This window comes from Lytechinus variegatus, chromosome 7, assembly GCF_018143015.1.
Source record: "Lytechinus variegatus isolate NC3 chromosome 7, Lvar_3.0, whole genome shotgun sequence".
Classification (NCBI taxonomy): Eukaryota; Metazoa; Echinodermata; class Echinoidea; order Temnopleuroida; family Toxopneustidae; genus Lytechinus; species Lytechinus variegatus.
Genome location: NC_054746.1, coordinates 18232096 through 18252523, shown reverse-complemented (window position 1 = coordinate 18252523; position 20428 = coordinate 18232096).

The window sequence follows — 20428 nt, the reverse complement described above, 5'->3', positions numbered from 1 at the left end:
TTGTCGCCCCCCCAAAAAAAAAAAAGAGCGGGGGAGGAAAAGGAGGAAAGGAAAAACGAAGGGAGAAATGGGAAGAAGGATATTGCTTTAATGTCTACCCTTCTTATTTTTGTCAAAAGAATACAAATTTGAATACCTCGTTCTTCTCTCTCTTCATAAAAAAAATATGGGACTCGTGTATTTCTTGCCCAAAAATTTAAAATATACATTGTTTTAAAAATGTAAAAAAGTAACTATTTACAAGTGCATTGACACAAAATTTCCGCTCTTCTGGTCAGAGCGGGTAAATATTACCGCCACTCCCCGATTCCGCATATGCTATTTTTGCTTTTCAGCAAGCAACTTTTGGCAAGTATCTGCTCAAGGGGGCAGGCATTAAATTCACACCGTGCTGTTATGCAAAAGTATAATACGATGAAACTTTATTTTACATCGCTGCACATCCATCTCCGGTCTTGTTTTGCACCATAAGTTTGGAACCATAAATGTTTCTGAAGTGTTTTAATCATACAAAATGAAGCGTTTAATATGAGGGAAATTACAGATTTTTTTTATTCCAAAATAAATCACAAAGCTTTCCGTACTTCGCGTGCATGGGAATGAAAATCCGTTTTCTAGCTCAATCCTCCCTTTCACATTTTGAGCTCCTTTTTCGTAATTGAGTTATACAGTGTGTCCCAAAAAAGGGAAACCGGGATTCCCATGTCTTTTTCCTTCAAAAGTGAATGAATTATGATATTTAATTTACATAATCATCTGACTCAATTATTCCTCTTTATTTTGACACCTAATACGTGACGAACACTTCACGCATTAATGAGGAAAATGAGTTTAAGATTTTAATGTCAAAACAAGGTTGCTCAGAAATATTGGTTCCTGATACGACAAGACGGTGTGCTTATTCGACGATTGGTTCATTGGCATTTCTTTTGTATTCTTTCTTAAAATTCTCTCACTGATCCCATGCCTCAGTATTATTGTAATCTGCCAGGCATGAACAATTTACTAAGCTGTTGCTTTCAAACTAGAGATGAAACTCTTGCCTGGAGTATCAAATTTGTATAAAATCATATTTAATAATTGTAAAATCTATCTCTGATAATGGGTTTCCTGATTTGTGGGACGCACTGTTAATCTAAGAAATATCAATATAAGAGCAGATTAAAGATTCAGAGAAATTTCAAAGCATTATAATGCCATTCGCGAGAAGAAATATTACCACTCTACATACCTGTCTTCTACTTTGGTTTTGCGAGTGTATTATGTTGAGATAAATTATTTCAATTTCCTTAATCTTGTCTTTCGTCGTATTTGAATTTCTTTCAAAAGCAATTTTTTTTTAAATCTCAGCATTTGAATTAAATTGGAGTTGATAAGGGTACTAGAGACGCAAGAGACGTCTTCTTTTATTTGAATTTGATGAGACATCAAAAAACTCTCTGCACCCTTCCCCCAAGGGAGCGCACTTCTCGCGCTCAAAAAGTAATGGCACGCTTCGCGTGCACTAACCGCCCCCTCCAAAATTAAATCCTGGCCACGCGGATGAGGAAAGGACCCCTGCAAAAAGTGATATAATATCATTTCAGTATCTTCATGCGCCGAGGGTAGGGGTCTGATATATCAATTGGTCATGGTCTTTCATGGCTGAGAAATTCATGTTCGTTTGTTTGTTTGTTTGTTGTTTGTTTTATTTCCGTAATCAAATAAAAAAATATACAGTATACAGGAGAGATACATACAATAATAACGGAGGATCACCCAATTCAGCTGTATTTGCAAAATACTGTTGTTCTTCCTTGGGTCCTACATCGTGATGGCATAATGCTCATTATAACCTCACATTGCGCATGACAAAAGGGTTCCTTTTGGCTACGCGTTCTGATTGGCTAAAAGTTTGGAGCTGATGACGACACAATCGTTGACAAGGACGCACTTTGAATGAAGTATTGAGCAACAAACAGTTACGTTCCTTGTTTCCGTCGTGATTTAGCTTTCGGAGTACGAGTGCAAAAGTGTGCAACAGTATTATTGCTTCTTCATCGCTTAGTTTCTGAACTTTATTGATTGAATCTTCGAATTCGATGGGTTTGTTCTCAAGTAAATCTGGCACTTTATTATCAGGTAATGTATCACATTCAGTAATTTATCTGTGTTACCAATTCATAGTCTGATAGTTACATTATAATTATGACATTACATTAGACAAAATCCCCTTAAAAGGTAACAAGATATGAGACGAAACAAAAAGATCCAAAGAGAAAGAGGAAAACAATGGCGGGATGGGAAAGAGACGGAGAAAGGAAAGAGAGAGAGAGAGAGGGGGGGGGGGATATGCTATCTTGGGAGCTGAAAAAGGAAAAGTTTAACCCTGACCAATCCTTTACTTGCCCATGTTCTCATTAATAACTTAACCTGCTGAAACCACACATCGCCATGTCCAGTACCAGTTTATCTTCCACTATACTGACTTCATGAAATCAAGAAATTGGAAGGAGGAGAGGGGCAGACAAGTTTCTGTAGGTAAAACTTTACGCCCACAACAAGGTATGTTACAAGGTATATGATATATATGAAGAGTAAATAGGTGGGGTGGCTTCCAATCTCATTTTTTTTTCATTTTCAACAGAACAAAGTAAAATGGTCGTACATAATTACAATGACATTCGCAAATGAATCTCAAACAAACAAGATAAATTGAGGTAATGACAATATGTGATATTTTATATGAAAGAAAATTATCATAAATATTCTAAAGAACTGAGAAAATGGAGGGATACACTAAAAAAGCATTTGCTTGTAGTGTGTGTGTGAAAAAAAATGGCTTCGCATACATGGTAAATATGGTAGAGTGCAATCTGCCTCGTCATTTTCTATGTAATTTATATCAAAGAAAAAACGCTGTATGCTTATGCCCAAAGGATTGTTCAGACGCTGTCCTTGTCAATGTCAACCAATATTTTGTCATTATCTCCAAATATTGAGCCAATCCGAACATGGACCAAACGGCCTCTTTCCAATGAATGCTTTTAATTATTATTTGCCAACTTTTTATGAATTTTGTTGGGATGGTATTGGGTATAGTGCACCAAATAAGTTGTCATAATTAGTGATTGGTTTTCTTGAAGTTGTCAACTGCCATCTTGACTAGATTGAAAAAAGTTTTCCGAGTGTATACCTTACAATATGTCCATAAAGATTCTTAGAGTTGTGTTTGGGTGCTTTAAGCAATGTAAACTTCAAAGTCTATCCCTGTGTGCAATTTGTTTGATTACCGGGGGGAGTGTTTCATCAACATTTTCATCCGACAAGTTATCAGATCTGACAACTTTCTCTGATGTTGATTGGCTGAGAGGTACTGTTAATAATTATGGTAACTGTCGGATAAAATGGGACTTGTCGAATTAAACGGCCGACAAGTCCTTTCATGAAACGCCCCCCTGGCCTGCAATACTCCAAATGGTTTACTTTTATACACTGTCACTTTCTGTAGATCCTGCGTTTCTTAGTCACACATCTTATTCATCCATTGCATCTTTCTTAATGTTTGTGTCTTTGCTATTTATTCTTTTACCTATAATCTGTCTTTTTTGGATAAATAATATTTAATTTCATTTATTGGTTATTGCAAAAATTTTCGTAAACAATAATCTGAAGAAGAAAATATATATCTTAAATTTGACATCAAGATAATGAATAAAATGATAAGAACGCTAAGATGCTCAACACTGCTTAATGGTCTTTTTCGAGAAGCATTGGTAATCAAAGGCTTTAAAGAAAATCATGATAGGGCCTACAGAAAGATAGGTGCAGCGATATAATATTACAAAGGGATAAAATAATTGTTTATGGCTATTTGAAAGTCGATATAGGCATCTTGATAATTTTGTTTTGAAAGGAATTTTTCTTCATTGGTCATGATTTCAACACCATTTTAGGACGTTGCTAGGTTGGGGGCGTAGTCTTCTGCTTGCCTGGTTGCCAAGGTAATTGTGGAAAATCTTAATTAATAACTTTGCAGATCCTACAGTCATGATTGTGGGCCCCTGTGATTTAATTTTACCCTGTTCGTGCATGCACCACGTCCATTTCTTTCGGATCCTTCCCAAATGTTATACGACTCCAAAAGCTGGTAGATTCGGGATATCTTGTTCGATTTTTCATTGCCTGGAAGCCAAGATCTGATTATTCGCAAACCTCATCAATCTCAACTAGTAGTCCCATACATTCGGAAACGTGTTGGTACAACCGTGATTGCCAATTAAAACCTTGTCCATAAATACCCCGTGCCGACGGAAGGAGGCCGTCTTGATTCAACGTGTCACGTACGATTCTATGCATTTTCGCCGCCGTATGCAGCAATTATCGGTTGGAAAAGAAAAAGGAAGCCCCCGCCGTTGATCTCTTATTCAATTTACCAACAAAACTTCGCCTAATGATTTTCAAGAGTCACAGACATGAAATGGACCGTGCGCAATTCGATTAATGCGTGATAAATGGCCACGCATGCTGCGAGCTACGGAAAATTTTGTATAAATCTTGATACAGAGCAATCACGGTTCGAAACTCGTCATTCCTCAAGAAATGTTGTACAATTGAATGTTAAAACGGAGGCAGATCGCAATTCCTTTTTCCCTTCTTTTTTGTGGTAATGGCAAGGTTTATAAATCTCTTGTTGACAGTGTTCTGTCAACTTCTCCCACATAAGTAACCCTTAAACATAATTATAGAGACAATAATCAAATTGAAAAAAAAATATTAAGGGCCTTCATGTTATCTTTGGCTGAAACATATTTTGTTTATGCTCCCTGCAAAAATGGAGCATTTATTTCAAAGCATGTATTTTTAGAGGTGTTAGGGCCTATATACTGTTTAACATATCATACACATAGACTTGATCAACTTAAACTCGTACTTAAAGGTCAAGTCCACCCAAGAAAAATGTTAAATTGAATCAATAAAGAAAAATACAAGCTTAAGGCTGAAAATTTCATAAAAATCGGATGCGAAATAAGAAAGTTATGCTATCTTAAATTTTCGTATATATGTTTCACAAAACAGTTCATGCGCAACTCGGTGAAATGCAAATGTGAGAGTCGATGATGTTAGCTACAATTTTTTTACACACTTGGCAATTAGGACCTACTTGACTGAACCATAACATTATAACCAATGGTAATTCCACGTATTCTGGGATGATTGAAACTTTGTTTCAAAGGGCAATGAGGAGAAAATTTGAATATTTCGTATTTTTTCGTATTTCATATAATGAAATACAATAGAAATAGTGAGTGATGTCATCAGCCCCCTCATGTGCATACAGACAAGGATGTGCATATAACTATTTTGTGAAATTAAGCGAATCTTAGAAATGTCATAACTTTTTTATTTCACATCCGGCTTTGATGAAATTTTTAGTGCTATGCTTGTTGGATTTGTCTCTTTTTATTCAAATCAGGGATGTTGTTGCATATCCCTGTTCAAATCAACTCTTTGTTAGGGTGGACTTGACCTTTAACTTTTATTCTAATCATTACTCCCACCCCAAAACAAATGAATTATTATTATTTTTTAGATTGATCTTTGGGCCTGATGTTGTCATCATAAAATGATGAAAAGTGGTCCATGACTGTCACAAAATAAACCACAATTAAATAATGTGACGAAATAGATGGAATGGGCAGTCAACATAAACCAAATATAGCCAGGGCCGAAGCCACTTGCTCCTGGGACTGAAACAGGGTTTTCCCCTTCACAGCCTGTACGGATACAAGCTAGGGTTGTAATCCCCAAAGGAAGCCTGGTCAGCTAGGAGCCAAGCTAGTAACCTTAGACTTCTAACCTCCCATTTTACTGATCAATAAAATGATAATGATAAAATTCAATAAGAAATATAAATAAATAAAACTAAATTAATTCACATGAATAGATAGATAATGCACTCTTATACTTTTTTGAAAAAGAACTAAAATTAATTATAGTAAAGGTTTCATCAATATCATACTTTCAAATAAATGCATAAATATTTTTGAGACATTTCAATCAGTAAAAATCCTATATCGTGTTTAAAAAACAATTGAATTTCGTGAAGCCAGGTTTCTGTAAAAAAGAGGGAATTCTAATTTCATGTCAGAGTGTATAAAGATAATTGTGTCAAATTTATCACTGGTTTGCTTTATTAGAAATAACTATAACCTTAATGTTTTGAATACCAGTCAGTAATTTTGGTAGGCCTATAGACCATCCTTTTTTTCATCATGCTTGCATAAGCATGATTAGCACTACTAGTATTAAGAAAATTAGAGCTATAGACATGTATCCATTGTCGTTGTGTTTTTATACGTTCTTGTGTCTAAGACCAACGCAGACATCTGTTCGCCTCCCGGCATGCCTTGCTATGCCATCGAGATCTTTGCGGTAATTAGTATCAAATGGTGAGAGTGGCTTCATAAGCTCCCCATATTCCAACTCCTCATCTCCCAAGTAAAGAATATAGATATTTGAGTACCTTAAATGGGTGCCTTTTAATGTGAGATAATAAGGACCGTTAGTGTTGTTTGATTAGGCTACCTCCTCCTCTACTCCCCGCGAGGAAATTGAAGCGGGAATCTCGTAGCAATTTGCTTGATTACATTTTGGTTAGCCTATACCGTTCCCGCACCGTGGTGCACTATCGCAATCAAAAATTTGTTTAATGATTAATGCAGTAGACTTCGGCTTTTCTTCTCCACTAATCGGGCTTCTTTTGCCCTCTTTTCCCTTCTGTACTGTATGTAGGATGCGAGCCAGGGAGCCGCCGCGCACGCTCATTCTTCCATCGTTCGACGTTGTTCGGACATGGAGTGCGGTCACGCGTTATAACAAACGCACTCGAGATCCTTTAGCATGGCTCGGGGGAATACGCTCATTCAGCCACCGCAGAAATCGCATCCACCAGCAAAGCGAGATGGCGTTCTATCAAAGGCGCCATTTCGTATATAGTAATCTGTGGGTTAAATGAATCGATCACGTGATCCTCTGTTGGGTCCTATCAACAATGTATGAATATCAGTTCAGAATGCGGTGAGATTTGAGAATGTCTTAAATATGTAGTGAAGAGAGAAAATAATGAGAGAGGGAGAGATGGGAGGAGGAAGACGGACTCGAGGAACGATGAATTAGCATGATTAACTGAAATCATCTCCGTTTCCTCTGTGCATGCTGAGGGGATCATAATCGACCCCCTTTTTTCATCTCCAACCAGACGGCATGGTCTGATCCTAAGGGTTACCAATGTTTTGCGCTCAGTTGATCAGGGTAAGGTAAGGATACTAGCTAGCTTGTGAGGGAATACAACCTCCCTATCTCATTCATTACAGCTTGACAGACATACCAGGTTTCTACTTGCATACGATCGAAATGCGATTTTCCTCAATTCAAATCAAGAATCAGATTTACAAGAGCCATTAGCTTAATTAAACTTTTGAGTACTGTGTATTAACTCTTTTACCGGTGGATTCACTGCGTATCCTCTCCGGGAGCTACCTTGCACATGCACTGATTTTTTTCTTCTTTTTTCTTAAGAATAAAAATCTTTTCCATCTCCGCTGGAAAGTCTCCCCCTTAGTGAGTATTGCCCCCTCGGTTTTGTGAACAATGTTTTGCGTAATTATACGAGGTTTTATATCATTTTCTCGATATTTCTTCTGATTTTTCTTACATTCTCTCTTTGATGAGAGTGATATTATAGAAGGCAACTAATCCAGTTGATAAATAATGAAACATAAGGTAGACTCACTAAATGAAAATATAAGTTTCTGATTAAAAAGAGTTGCCGAGTCATTAATGCTATCGAACTTGTAATTTTTTGAAGCCCATGGCCACCTTATTACGTGCTAGAAAAAATAAAAAATAAAACCGTGGTCACGTGTGTGATCTCAAGCAATAATTTCTATAGGATCCTCCTAATTATCTTATAACACAATGGACATGAACTCCTATATGATTCACATATCAGTACACGTTAAATATTGCCTTCTCCCAACGTATATATTCCAGTCAAATACGAATAATAAAATTGATTCTATTTACGTAAGTCAAATGTCACGCTGATGCATCTAAATGCCAATTAAATACTCTCATTCCTCCTTTTAATCCTAACGGACTTCAAAAGTTTGGTGTTTAATTTTTCATTTTAAACAAATAGGTGAATATAGGTGAAATAAACCCGCGGTCACGTGCTCTTGACTAATGTGTGTTCCAAAACAATAATTTATTTACGATTCACTTATTATGAACTCATATGATACACAAGTCAGATATTATCAGTTCACTTGGAAATTTAGCTTTCCCCCAACATTAATAAGGTGCGATAACTTCAGTCAAATTCGAATCGTAAATTTGCTTACTATATGTAAAGATGTACGTCGCTTTATTTAATTTTTCCCGAAGCTATTACGCTATTCAAATGTCACGCTGATGCATCTAATTGCCAATTAAAGACCTTTATTCTACCATTACTTTTATCCCAAGAGATATCGTTTCAATTTGGATGAAGGTATACAGATAGATATAGGTTATGTATAGCACAATCATTTTTCTTATCATTACACTACCTTTCATTAATCCGTTTTAAGTTACTTTGATAAATGAAATGATTTATTACAGAACAAGTATAATACGAGAAGTTTACTGAATATCACACAGAAATAAACATGGTAAATGAAGTACAGACGACTTTCGGTGTCTGATGTATAATATTCATGCACACTAATATTATAACATTCCATTCCGATTGTACATAGCAATAATGTCATAACTCTATGATTTTTTTATTACGCAAAGTGCATGCTTTTTAATGGTCTATCAATATGTTGTTTATATAGATTCTACGAAGTTATGTTTCTCTATTATATAATAATCACTTGAAATTTGAAATAATTTTCTATTGCAATCTTTTATGATATTATTTGCTGGTATTTTCTATTAATTTCGGTTCACCTTTTCATGCGGATTTGTCACATTGGAAACTCCCATACGAACTATATCAACATAGTTATCACCGTCAAACATTTTGAAAGCCAGCCCATCCAACATTAAATCAAATTTAGATGAAGAGAGAAAATCAAAATTATGTAAAAATGTCATCAAAATTTTTTAAAATGTATATCTATTTATTATGTACCTCTATCAAAAAAGTTACACATGTTTTAATATATGTAGTTGTTGATTTAACGTTAGAAAATACAGTTTGCCTTAAAATTGTAATTGTAAAAAGTTCAGCAAAATCGGCCGTATAAATTACAAAGGTATGTCATTTCTGAGGTTTCGCTCGTTTTACAAAACATTCATTTTGTACAGCATGCACCGTGCGTAGATTATTCATTCAATGACGCCACACGTATAACCTTTTGGATATTATTATGCGAAATATGAAACATTTCCTTTTCGCTCTGTACAGACATCCATCGTGGCCTCTTACTTGAACTAAAACCGCTGATTGATTTATAACCATATTTGAAAATAATTCGTTGGCTCTTAACTTGTGTTCTTTATTAAATAATACAATTTTGAAAAAAAAAATAGGCGACGTGCTATCTCTTCAATTGGCAAGCGCGCATTATCGAAAGGGAATAATGCATCCGGATTATATCTGATCACGTGATTCCTGGCGCCAAGTTCCTTTTTCTGCCAAAGATCCAAGGACGCGGCGCCGCTTAACTTATGATCACAATATTTCTACTCTGTTGAAACTCAATGTGATAGAGGTCAATTAAAACAATTCGTGTCATTACGAGGAGTAGCGTGTCAATCGATTGTCATAGGTGCAGGATAAAATCATAAACACGTTTAACACGATTACCGTGATGTAAACAATTTACTCTAAGCGTCCAACGCATTAAGTGTTTTACACTTGCATGCTTTACAGATGATTCAGCTCTTATAATATCATCGATGAAAACCCATCAATCCGCACCAACGATTTATCGATGAACAGTTACAGAATTGTGTCCGGTAAAAAGACACTTGAGAAAGGATAACCCCCGTCTTCATGGCAAGGGATCCATTCATTTTGGTCGTTATATCATCATCCATTAAGATGCGACTTCAACTTGATTATCTTGAGGATCAAAACATATGGCTTCGAACTAAGGATTTGTAGAGGCAATCGATGACTGATTCATGTGCATTTGACTTTAATCAAATTATACAAACAAACGTCGTCGAACTTATCTTTCTAAGCAATAAATTCATTTTCATAAGACTCAAGATTTGAAAAAAAGGGGGGCTATATCTCTCCTTTGACACTGAGAGACATCCGCATAGAATTTTAATAATGCATTTTGACAAAAATATTTGAATGTCCTTAGACGTTTTGTTTTTGCTTGTTTGTTTTTGTGTGCATATGTGTCTGTGGATTTTTTTAGTGTATAGGCCACATTAAAAAGATAACAAAACTGGTATTACGCAAGTAACTTCCGTCTTAATTTATTGTTTGAAAGGATTTCTTATGGGTCCAAGTTTATTAGTGGAAGGGTCCACCCCCCAAAAAAATGGCATTATGCGTGCCTTTTTATCAGATGTTTCTTGAAGTATTTTAAGAACATTTTTCTCCCATTGTTGTAAAATTAACGTCTTTGTATTGATTATCTTTACTAAATTTTTCTTTTGCTTTGGCGTGCCTTTGACAGGTCTTTTGCCTTTAATAATTTCGCACATTCTTTCTGCATTCAATAAGTCAAAATCTAGTCTACCAAAAGCACATCTATCATTGGTTTTGAATACGGTTTACTTTGACAACAACATTAATCCATATCACCAAACAAAGCAAAATGAATACTGATATCACATGTTTATTTAGTAAATATTTCCAATCATAATGAATTTCAAATCCACAATATTGAATTCACAGTCATCCAAATTGGTTCTTTGACGAACCGAATCTTGCTTCCTGTGCATCCCATCTCTTATTCTTTCATTAGAGGTGTATTTCTCTTTACATTCCCTGTTGCAGCAATAAGATACTTCCACCTACACACCGCGATATTCTTCTTTTCCCCCTTATTTTTCGATAATAGAATCCATCTAACGTTTCGTGTTTGCTTACTTCATCAATCGTTTCAATTACGAAGGGATACAAACACTTTTGGAGGGCCTGCGGCGTCCTGGGTGTCCATGGACTTCATTCAAGACAAGAAGAGACGATCCTCCCACCAAGAAATGAAACTTTTTTCTTGTCCGTGTCCTCTTCTCTTTCTTCCTATTTTGCCGTCGATCCTCCTATTGTCCCCCATCAAAACAAAAGAACCTTGACGCTTGGGGTTCTTTACAAACTAATTTACACCCCGGAGGATGTTTCTTGGAGACACAATAAAGAGGAATTGTATCGGTTTCAATCTACGTAACACACCCTAACAAAACAACGGGGGAAACGGATACACGGGCGATTCTTGTCATCCATTGTGGTGGGACTTTCTTTACAATAGACACACTAGACAACCATGTCCGGGCCTAATTTCACAAAGTATTTCATCCTTATCAGATTTCTGTCCAAATGGCAACACAAACCGGTATGAAATGATGAGATGGCAAAGCATACACAAGATGAAATATATTGATATAGAGGCGTGGAGAAATCAGTTAAATGTACGAGGGGAAGTACCAATACAAAGAAGCAATTAGGTATTGAAATTTCCTCCTAGAGAGCCACCTTACTTACAAGTTACAAAACTTCATGAAATTCATTAACCAAAAAAATAGATATTGCGGATGTTATACACTGTTTGATTTGACTTTGCGCATTATCCCGCACTTTGTTTCTTAAAATTTGGATAAGAAGTTAGAATACATTTACATTTTATAGGTTGGTAACGAGGGGTTCCCCACCATAAGGCACCAATTGTGGGCGCGTCGTGGTCTAGTGGTTTTGACTCTCACCTTTCAAACAGACGGTCGTGGGTTCGAATCCTAGCCATGGTGTGTTTTCCTTCAACAAGAAATTTATCCACACTGTGCTGCACTCGACCCAGGTGAGGTGAATGGGTACCCGGCAGGATTGATTCCTTGCGTGCACTGAGCGCTGATGATGGTAGCTCGAGCTAAAGCCAGGGTAATAATAGCAGCGCTTTGTATCATCTGGCAAAAAAACTATTATTATTATCATCATCATTAAATGGTTAGCCCCACCACTTCTGAAACCGTTCCTCGGCCATGTGTATACTAGTATTCCCCCCCCCAAAAAAAAAAAAAAACCATGGAATGAGTATCAAAGTTGTTTGACGTCGATTGTTCACATCGATTTTCGTAAGATATCACAATCACGATACAAGGATGTGCATTTTTTTATCCTAGAATGTGAAACACAATTACTGATGGAATAATATTGATACACTCTTAAAATACTTGGCAAAAAATGACTAACTTTTAGCTAACCCTGGGCAACATACTGTCCACACAACTATTGGTTAAAATCTGCCCAAATTGGGTAATAAAAACCAATAATTCAACTTCAATGTGTTTATATTAAGATTTTATATAAGTGAAAAATACATCGCTATCAACTTAGCTTGTGCACTTAACATTGCTTAAGCATTAGAAAATAATTATTATGTTGGAATGAATTACAGAGAAGTTTACACACAACAGCAAAGCTAATGAATGAATGAATTACATACGAATTAAGACAAAAAACCAACAAATTAATGATTAAATGAATAACTCCAATTTCTTTATTTAGCAATAATTGTTGAAACACATTTCTGTGTACATGAATCGGTGTATAAATAAATCAATATATAACTCATAATTGAGTTAGTATAAAGATTATTAATAATTGTATTATTAGAGTGAATAACTCAATGAATGAATGAACGAACGAACAAACAAACGAACGAACGAATGAATGAATGAATTCATTAATTTAAAAAATAACAGTACAATACCCTTTATATCGTACATAGGTTTAAAAATTGATGATATAGAAGCACATAAAAAACAATAACCGACCATTATTCGAAAACCTTTATGTCGTTTGAATTATGTCAAGAAACAATTCGTGTTTGCAAGATACGTATGTTTTATCCTCGAATAATTCTTCCCCTATCAAACAGAAGTATGATGATGGCAATGGTGTCGGCTTGCCTTGAGTTGAAAGGGCCGTGATGTCTTCAAAGAAGTTTGAAACATAATTGAAATGTTTCTCGGCCCAAGATAAAAGGCTTCGGCGTATTATGCATCAAAAAGGGGGGAAAGAAGAATAGAGAATTCGTGCAAAATTGTATAATGGTCATATTCGATATAATGGATTCATCGTGTAGACTCGATTCACTACCCTGAAGTAGTCCAGAGGTATGAAGACCTTGTCAATTGTCTCCCTTTCTTCATTCAGATTATACCTCGATTTACACGTATGCATCAATTGTGTCGGACTCTCTGATGCTATATGGTATTATGTCATAAACTTGTTCATGAGTTTCTTCAAATAACCTCTAACTTATTTTCAACATTACATACGAAATTATATAGCTTTAAATTGGCCGCGCTTTGAAATGTTTCTTTTTTATTTTGTAGTAATATTTGATATTCATTCACTTCAAATAAAATTCATTCATACATAATATTGAAATACAAAAAACAAAATATGATATTTTGAAATGTTGTAAATTTAACATCGCGAGAACATAACCGATAACAAGTTTTCATTTTCAAGTTTCTATCTCATTGGAATGATAAATCAATATTACACAGCACAAATATCCATTGCAAAGAATCGGGGAAAAATCAAATAACATGAATGTACATGACACAAAAGTAAACTCAGAGGAGGGAGGGTATAAGAATATAGCTTGTAGATATATTACACTTATATGGACTGAATGAAATGGCATAAAGTTTTCGTTGAAATCTTTTGGTGTGTCTTTTGGTGATCTCTATTTGAGTATACTTATTTTTTGGGGAAATTATTAATAAAATCTGTGATATCAATGTCAACAAAGATAATGATGGAATTATTTCCTTAATCGTTAAGTTATACAGATGATACCCAAATGGAAATGGAGGGAGAACCCTTCGTATGTTCGGATCCCACCATGGTCTAGCGTCCTTTGGAAAGGCGTCAATCCACACTTTGCCACTCTCACCCAGGTGCTATTGGGTACTGAGGCTGGTTTAGCAAGTGTACGCCTAACAGGCTGCGAAAAAGCTATGAATCCAGTGACTGGGTAATAAAAATTGTGAAGCACGTTGAGCATCTTAGATTGATAAAGCGCTATATAAAAGTCAATTATTATTATTATTATTATTATTATTGTTAGTATTTTTGTTATTATCATTATTATTATTATTATTATTAAACCTTAAATGTATACACAACAAAATATAACGTTTGAATTTTCTAAACTTTCGACTATTTTTCTTTGGGTGTAGGATAAATTTGATTTAACATGATTATCAATATTTTGTTTGGTTTAAGCTTAGATATAATAATAATGATAATAATAATAACAACAATGATAGCTGGATTTATAAAGTGCTCTTTGCCAGAGGATACAAAGCGCTGCTATTATTACCTCGGCTAATTTAGCTCGAGCTACCATCATCGGCGCTCTGTGAATGCAAGGAATACTCCTGCCGGGTACCCATTCACCTCACCTGGGTCGAGGGCAGCACAGTATGGATAAATTTCTTGCTGAAGGAAAATACGCCATGGCTACGATTCGAACACACGACCCTCTGTTTCAAGGGCGAGAGTCAGAACCACTAGACCACGACGCACAGATATGCAGATATGGTTGTCCATTACATTCTTCTTTCTTTTATTATTTAGTGCGATGATGTTTTTTTCTTTATATTTCACGTAGAATGATGTGAAGCATATTAATACACATTTTTAATGAAAATTATATTCACCATGTTTTGAATCAAACAAAGAAGAAAGGGTCGGTGCAAAAGTAATGAGATCGTGAATGAAATAACAATAAATTCGCGCGGATTCCTCTCCAACGCATAAACCCAAACCCACAACCTTACATATAGATACACAATTTTAAAGAGGATCCTGTCCACATATAACAGATTTATTAATAATTCAAGAATAAAGTAGGGTTAAATACAAAATCTATTAAGAGTCTGTTGTAGAGATATGGTTACATTTAATCATCAGAGAAAACATGCCTTTATATTTCATATATTTCTCAGTTGTGTGTATATGTGGCTATGTTATTCGGTAATAAGCGGGTTTTAATGTAATTTCTAATGTGCAAAAGTAACTTAAACAGTAATAAAGTATGAATAATCTCTGAAATCTAAAATGACTTTTCTATGAAAAGTACAAAAGTAACTCTACCTCTAGAATAAGAAATTAAATACACCAGACAACGAATGAATGAAATAAAATAGAAAAAAAATCCAAGATAAATAAAATAAATACCAAATAATTCTATTTCTAGTATCGGAACCACTGAGTCTTCTGGATTTTAATTCTTTCATTTACAATATTTCAATTCATCATGTTGCCATTTTGTTACAGTTGGAGTCCCTTCTTCATCAACATTATTGAGGCATATCCTGTTTAATAATGGATGTTTTTTTATATTCCATGCTTTCATATACTAAATGCGTTGCATGAGCAGTATGAAGTCACATCCGTTTTTTTACAATACATTTTTTCAAAGCTTATTGAACGTTGAATAATAGACTTGAAAATATGCGATTTTGATATATATTTGTAGTCAATGAATTCTAATCCCATTACTTGAATCGAATATAAAACTTGAATTAACATAAAACTCCACGAATTACAGACTGCACGTATGTGGGAATTTTGTTTTGGCGAGGAAGAGTGAAATCTTCGTCGATGGTGAATGTGGAGCAATAAATGAGAGTGAAGATAGAAGAAATAACAAGAAAAAGGGAGAGGGGATAGAAAGAGAAGAGGATGAACTAGAGAGAGAGAAAGGGGAAAGGAAGAGAAGGAGTGTGTGAAAGGGAGAGAGAGAGTATATTGAAAAGAGACCAAATACGGTAGTTAAAGTGGGAGAGAGGGACAGAGGTACGTTTTCTAAAATGGTTGACGATTTGACTTTCTCCCACTTGGGGAAATTAGAGGCAAAGAAATATGGGTGAAATTATGATTGGAACTAATTTACGCTCAACCTATATAGAAATGATTGTATATGGGAGAGGTGTTAAATGAAGTAATTAATGATCATTCTACCGTGCTCAGAGCTCGCTTCTTGCACTTTCTTGCAAGAACCACGTTGTGGTAATCATATAATTTCTAATTGATTTATTTTCTGCTCGCGCCACTCTCGAGAAAACGATAGGTAAATGAGGTGGGAATATAAAAAGAAATTACGATAGTATAGGTGCATACAATGTGTGTCTGAGACCAGACGAACTCGGATATATATATATAAAAATAGTACATGGGGATATTTTGTCGACTAATGCTGAAAACAAAATGGCGAAAATCGTGTGTTTTGAAGAAATTGAATGATTAGTAGTATTTTTTCATATATGTCATCATGTAAATATTGATCAGAATGGTTGGAAAAGGCGAGTTTTCGCTTTATTTAGAATAAATATGACATGGAGTGAAAAGGATGATAACTGCATGGATATTTAGACAGGAAATATGTGAAAGGAAGGGTAAAAAAATAGAGAGATAGAGAGAGGGGGATAGAGAAAAGTGCTTGTGTTTGTGTATGAGTGAATGATTAAAACCGTGTGAAATATGCGTAGGTGTATAATTTAGGGAGTTGTGTACTGTGTATGTTTTTATTTGATGGGAGAGGGGAAGATAGAGAAGATAGATAGAGAGAGAGGGGGGGGGATAATGTAGTTTGTATTATTTTGTGGGTGTGCATGTAGATGATGAAGACAGACGGATGATATAAATCAGGAAAAGAGTTGAATAAAAAAGTTTAAGTAAGCTGATGGAAAAACACGACTTTTGAAGAAAAAAAAATGTTTTACGGGAAAAGATGATCGATCAGAGATGAGGGAGCGAGCGCGTGGGATGGGTGCAAGCAAATATGTGTGCGTGTGTGGGACGTGTGTGTCTTAAGAAATTAAATGAAACGAAAGATGCGTTACTGTGGATTGAGGAAATGCTGAACATTTATAATGAAAGAGGAATTTTTAACAAACACCCACCCTCAACCCACCCCACAAACACACCCAGAGAGGACTGACATGCAGGGTTGAATGAGCTGGTGTTCACGACTAAGAAAATAACACGACATGAATATCACTTTAAATAAAAGAAAATGATAAAAACAACATGAAGAAAAAGGAAGAAGGAACACCAGTCAACTCTAGTCAAGCACCTCACAAACATTGACGCGGCAGAAAGACATAACACCACTTGACCGAATCATTTTGTTTAATCGGGTGTCCTGCCCCTGGGCTATTATTGGCGGGGGAAATTATTTATATTCATAAGTCTGAGAGCGATAATTGCCTTTCCACAATACGTCAAGAAGCAGCGCAATTAATTCCCATGCCAGCAGTTACGGTGATTTCGAGCTGTCTCTCATTCTAGCTTTTCACGGAACGGTTTCAAAGAGTTTTCTTATTTTTTTTAACAATAAAATAGTAAGCGATCATTAAAAGGAAATTTTCGCAGTCTTATATTTGTTTGATTTAATCTCTCAGGAAATGATCATCCGTGTGTCTGTCATACAAATTTAATGGACAATGTTTTGAACAATGTCGGTAATTTGAAAAGATGACGAAAATTCAAAGTGAAGAGAGGGAAAGGTGAAAAAGGGACAGGAATGTTTTCATTTGTATTACCATAGTTTTGTTTGAGATTACAAATCGTAATTAACAACTGGTACACACCCTCTTAAAGTCAATTGATAAAAATATTCTTAAAAAAAGATATTTGCCAGATCTCACGAAGTTTCGAGCTAAAAGATGTTTCGGTGTATACGAGCGCGCGTGTGGGTGTATTTGGGCGATGGGTTTTGTGTGAGAGTGTGTGTGCTAGTGTGTGAGATAGTGTGTGTGTGTGCAGGCACAACGGAATGAATTTGAAAGAGGCAGGTATAATTTGGACTAATGAACATGATGCGTATCTCACTAAAAAAAAAATAATGCGAGCACAGACACAAATCAAAATTCTTGTATGCGATTGACCTAAAAAGCATTTTGTTTTTGGACTATTTGCAAAATCGTAGAATTATGAGCATGATATATAAGCATCTTACTCAGTTGATATGCTATCGCGAAGTGCGTGCTTTTGTTATAATTTATATGAACATTGACCTGAAATGGGGCTCTTTGTAATAGAGGGCATGAAACGTATATCTGGAACAAATTCAAAATAATGTAATGATAGCGCGAGCTGAAATGTGGTGGTCAAGTAGTTAGAGCATTGGACTCATAATCGCAAGGTTGTGAGTTCGAATCCCTACTCTGCCATTGTCTCAACTTTGATTTAAAAAAATGCGTGAGAGTGATATCTGTCGTCTATAAGGTCAGCCGCTATGACTGATTAACCTAGACGTAAAATGTTTCCTAGGTTATTTACCAGTTGGCGTTTACCATCAAAACGCTGTCCTGCTGAGTTCCTACGGGAGTTACCAGAAACAGAAACAGAAATGTGTGATATATTGATCTAAAAACGGGACATTTTATTAACCACATTTTGTTATCATGAACATGAAAACTGTCATCTCTTTAAATTGTGACATACTGACCCGAAAGGGATATTCTAGCTAATTTATTATGATGATTATCATCTTTGTTATGTTTTTTAGTATACCGTGCACATGTTAAAGAAATGGGAGCGTATCGCGAACTTAAATATTTGATATAATTACCTGAAAAGGGGACATTTATAGAATCTTTGCAGAAATTCATAAACATGGTATGGATCCCAAGGAATGCAAGCAAAAAGTGCAAGCAAAATAATACGTATATATATATATATATATATGTATATATATATATATATATATATATATATATATATATATATATATACTGATCTGAAACTGGACATTTTAAGCACATTTCATAATCCTGAACAGGAAAACAAATCTTGAGGACATAACCAATTTGACAACAATATTAATCAACAGTAATCAAACAATGTGGTTTGTTGGTTTGGTCTATGACTTGAACACGATGAAGCACTTATATTGCTTATTTCATTAAAAATTTTAAAAATATACATGAAAATACATGGAAATAAAAAAAATCTTTGTAGTGGAGGATATGCCATTTCAGTGACATTTACAAAAATATCAGTTCTTCCATTTAGCCGTAGTTAAAAGAAAATAACTTCATCATGTAAGATTTCAACATTGAATGGCTTCATGCTATTCTGTGACAGATATCAATTCAATCATTAATTTTGTCCAATAACGAAGGGCTTGGAAAAAAACACATTTTGGGGATTTATTAAAGCCATATAAGAAAAAAATTACAAAGACGTGAGAAGTTGTTCTCAATATAGTTCAGTCAGGAAAAAAAAACGGTATTCACACGATACCACCAATCGCCTCTCTCAATTCTTTCTCTGTTCCTTGGTTTTTCCTATTTTTGTCTCTGGTTTATTTCCCTCTCAATTTATTATTTTTTTCTTTATCAATCTTTCTCTCTTTCGCTCTCTCTCTCCCTTTTTTCTTTCTCCTATTTTTTTTTAAACTTCGTGTTACTTAGGAAAATATGTGGTAGTGTCTCCGACAGGCCTGTGTGTTTGTATACATGGGCAGAAAATGCACCATTTGCTCCGGTGTGATTGCCCTTGCCTTATGATGCCTCACGGAATGGGAATTATGAATAAGGGGAGAAATTTGAAATTGAGAAAACGAAGACAGGAGATATTTTTAGAAGGTGTAACAATTTTCAAAAATCATGTTTAGGTCAATTTATACCACTAATGCAATAATTATGTGGCATCACCCTTGTGCATTAGTTTGGGTTTCAAAGACGTGCGTTAATGTGTGTCGCTGTGCTACGGAGCATACGTACTTGTACATCTGACTTTGTATGCATTCATATTTAGGCCTACATATTTTTCTTTCCCTTTTCTTCCTTTTTGGTATTTAATTGAATTGCAATCTCACAAGAAAGTTAAGAAAGGCGGTTCATCCGTTTGTCATGCAATGTTTTGGTGGCTAACAAGGGTTACATGAACTATTATTATCTAAACAGAATCTTACGCTTAAATATATTTTAAAAAATATGACTCAAACAACTCGATTGTCTTTGTAATTGGTGCAATTATTTGACCGTAAAAAGTGAACGAATGGTATTATTACTTTATCTTTTGCACCAATCTTCCAAACAGCCTTTCTCCATAATTGTGTTTTAAAACACCTTTCTTACAGGCACCATTTAAGCATGCATTCCAAATATGAAAACCGAGATTCTTTAATGGCCATTAAATAGGTCATTTCTTTGGTACCACCGAAATTAAGATGGAATAGTACACGTCTGC